General features: G+C 53.1%; 1 pseudogene; it reads right to left on the minus strand.

Annotated features, from left to right (window-relative positions):
• Nucleotides 1–823: 823 nt before the first annotated feature.
• On the minus strand, nucleotides 824–2185 carry LOC139181230 (transcriptional adapter 2-beta pseudogene; annotated as a pseudogene).
• Nucleotides 2186–3926: the final 1741 nt, after the last annotated feature.

Raw genomic sequence — 3926 nt, forward strand, 5'->3', positions numbered from 1 at the left:
CATGTATATAAAATAAGACTTAAATTTAAAACCTCACCAAACTAGGAAGCTGATGTAGAAAATCAGTGACACTGGAGCGGCTAAAGCCCACAGTTCTTAGACTTCAGCACGGGTCCCAGTGACCTGCAAAGTCCTGCCCCATGCATCCGAGGCCTGGGCAGGCCCAAGTCCCTTAAGGGCCAGCAGGTTCCCCTGGGGACGCTGTGCTGCTGCTCCAGGAACCCTGGCTAAGAACCCCTGGGAGGACGTAGCACCGTCTCCGCCTCTCCTCGACGTAGACCGTGTCCCCTCCAGCCGTTGCAGGGAAGCTCAGTTTGACCAAACCATTCAACACCAGATTCCTCCTGGCGAGTCCCTGGCATCTTCTCCTGCCAGGCCTGGCGCCCTCTGCCTAAAGTGCCACCTGCCCAACACCGAGGGTGGCCGCAGCAGAGCTCAGGTCACGGGGGTGCGCTGGTGGCCAGCAGGGAAGGGCTCCTCTCTGCCCATCTCACAGTCCTGTACCACTGGGAAGCATCAACAAAAAAAGGCAATTTCCCGATCTCATCATCAGAGGCTCCACACTGAACACTTAAAGGCAAATCGTCATCTTAAAGTACTACGTTTAGGGATTCAGTTAAAATATACACAGGTTTTGTCTTCCCCTTGATCAGACTGTTGCTATTGTTTCTTCAGAGGATGGTAAAAAGAATTGATACCCTAAAAAAAGAACTCCTTTTATTATTTTTTTTAAAGAGCAACAATGGGTGGGTGGGAGGGCGGGGGCGGAAAAGCGTTTCCTCTCCCCCTCCCGCCCAACCCATTTGGTTTTGGCTCACAAAGCTTCCCCCGCCCCTTTCGCTGTCTGTGCGGCTCTCGCGGCGACCATCAAGCCATCCGTCCGTCCGTCAGTCCCAGGCGCTCCGGGCGGCGGGCTTCAGGAGGCGTCCCTGGATATCCATCCGCTCTCGGTGAGGAAGTTCAGGATCCTCTTCATGAGGACTTTGTCCAGGTAGCTGGGCAGGCGGCTCTTGGAGGGGATGCCCTGGCGCTTCTTCAGGTGGTCCTTGATGAAGATGGTCTTCAAGGTCACGTAGCGCACGGGGCTCAGGTTCAGCGAGCTGCACAGCACCTTCTCGCGGTGCGACAGGAGCTCGAAGCCCGGCAGGTGCTCGATGGCCGCAAACTCACCATCCCGGCCGTCCTCCTTGCCGCCCCCCGCCGCCGCTGCCGCCACAGCCTTGTTCTCCTTGCACTTTTCGCGCTTGTGCTGGGCCACCTCATACTCCACCGACTCCTGCATCTTCGTGATGCCATTGTGCCGGTAGCGCTGCAGCTCGCGGATCTTGGCGCGCAGCATCTTCTCCTTGTACATTGTGTCGAACAGGTCGTCGAACTCCTTGCACGACATGAGCTGGTAGAGCGGCCGCAGCTTCAGCCGCAGCTCCTTCTCCTCCTTGGTGACCTTGCGCTGCGCCGCCCACTCCTCCTCCTTCTTGTCCTTGCCCAGAAAGGCGGGTGCCAGGTTGTAGTCCTGTGCGATGTTCTTGCGCCGCTGCCGCTCGCGGAGCTTGCGCACGTACATGTCCACGTGCGCACGCTTCAGCTCAATCTCCACGTCCTCCTCGTCATAGTTGACCGAGAGCCCAGTGATGAGCGTCTCGGCGTCCTGGTCATACTCAATGTCATACTCGTCCCGCAGCAGCATGTAGCCCAGCTGCGGCTGCTCGGCCACCGAGATGTCTAGGGGAGGCAAGGGGGTGGTGAGGCTGGGAGAGAGGGGCCCCCCACTGGGGCAGGTGTGGTCAGTCACCCGGTTGGGGATGGAGTCGGGGATGCAGGCCTTCCCCAGGTTTCCGTGGATGTACATGATTATGTAATGCTCCATCACTTCCTGGGGGGTCCTGGAAGTGCCGACGTGAGCTGCCATGTCCTCCCAGTTCCCGAAGCCGAACTGCTCGATGGCATCCAGCAGCAGCTGCTCCTCGCGGCAGGTCCAGCCGCCCTCGACCTCGGGCCCCTAGAGCGTGAAGTGCCCGTCGTCCACCAGCTGGTAGCCATGGTAGCGGCGGTGGTGGCCGATCTCGGCGCCGGCGGAGAAGCACTCGGGGCACAGCTCGATGTCCTGGCACTCGGTGCAGCGAAAGCACAGCGGGCTTACCTCGGCTAGGCAGTACACACAGCACTTCTTGCTGAGCGCCGCCATATTCTGCTGCTGGGGCCCGGCGTCCTGCGCTCCAGCTAAACCGCCGCGTCTGCCCCTAGCGCCCTCTGCAGCCGGCCTGCTGGGAAGCTCACCCCGCCTCAGCGCGCAGGCGCCCTCGGGCCGGCCCGGCCTCCAAGAACTCGCACTCTTGAGCAAGAGAAAGGGACACTACTCAATACAGGTCAGATGTGACCTGGCTCCTCTGTGCTATTCCAGGCGTTGATCCCTAGGCCTGCCTTGTCACTTAGCCTTCTGAGGCATGTATTCGATGATTGTTTTCTCTCCAGTGGCAATGGTAATGTCTTCAATCTAAGTTATCTGTATCAAGCTCAATCGATGAATGCATCATTATATGCATCAAGCTGAAGGAATGTACCAAGTTATCTCTGTCAAGCTCAATGGATGAATGCTTTCTCTCGGGTGGAAATGGTAATGTACTACAAGGTCTTCCAAATATGTTATCTGTATGAAGCTCACGCTTTCCCCTGACTTATGTGGTTGCAGAGAAATGGGTAATATTGGGCATTTGAAGGCATGGCCTTTGAAATGAGGTATCTTTCTTTTAATCCTGCTTTCCTGTAATATACAGACTCTAGGTTCATCAGGATAGCAGCAGTCATTTTGAGAGGCATGTTAGCCTACTGGAAGTGATGATGATGGTGGTGGCCATGATAGTGGTTTTCGTGGTGATTATGCTAATAAGAAAACCACCACAACCACCAATTATATGAAGATTAACAGAAGCAAGAACTATCCTCAGTTCTTTTCACTGGTTTATTTCATAATCTTCTCAATTCCTCTGATTTGTGTACTACTTGTAAGAAATAGAAAATGCTCTCTTTTGCAAGGGACATTTGTAGTATAGAATGGATTCTTACATTGCCATGGTGACAGAGCCCTTCACTCTCAACAAATGGTGTAGAAGGGTGTTAGTGTTGGGTTTAGTGGGCCCCATATCTTGTGATGTTAATTACTAAGCTTCGAGAAGCTTTCTTAACTAACATTTTCTTGCTTGAAAAGTTGGGGGTTACCAACACCCGCATCTCCTCTTCATTTCCAGTCAATATGGCTATCTGGGGGTGACACAGTGTGTTTTCACAGTGGTAGAAATAACTGGAAGTAAAATGCTCCTCAAATTGGGGAGAATACATGTTGAACTAAATGGATTTCATGGCTGATTGGCCAGCCAGTTTGATTGTCTCTTCTTTTACAGAGAGGCTTATAGATGTTACAGAGTCATACCAGGGCTGGAGCCTTTCTGATCAGAAAAGATGGAATGGCATATAGACCATGGTCCTTCCTTCTGAGGCCTGATGGTTGCAGATGGGCAAAGGTGGGGAAGAGCAGCACTGGATGCAGCTGCTCATAATGATTAAGGACAAGGAACTGTGGTGTGAAAGATACGAGAAGCTTCTTGTATTCAAAGAATTGTTTTCTTCCCCTTCAACATCCATGTCACTGCCTAGGATAAGCAGAGCATGGGGACCAACAATACTGATGCACATCCTTGAGTGAGATATGAGAATAGATTGCCTTCTGGCACAGGTGACTTTTATAATGGGTGTTTTACCCTACTTTACAGCATTCCTCAGACTTCTATATGCCACTGTTAGAGAAGTTCTTGTGTTCCTGCTTCAGTGTGTGCACTGCCTTAGGCTCTGAAAAGCAGCTCAGGGAAGGTGGCCATTGCCCCTCCTATACTGTGGCCTAGAAGAGTAATCTGAGGAGTCTCCTGGGAGGT

The sequence above is a fragment of the Bos indicus genome, chromosome X (genome assembly GCF_029378745.1).
Source record: "Bos indicus isolate NIAB-ARS_2022 breed Sahiwal x Tharparkar chromosome X, NIAB-ARS_B.indTharparkar_mat_pri_1.0, whole genome shotgun sequence".
Taxonomy (NCBI): Eukaryota; Metazoa; Chordata; class Mammalia; order Artiodactyla; family Bovidae; genus Bos; species Bos indicus.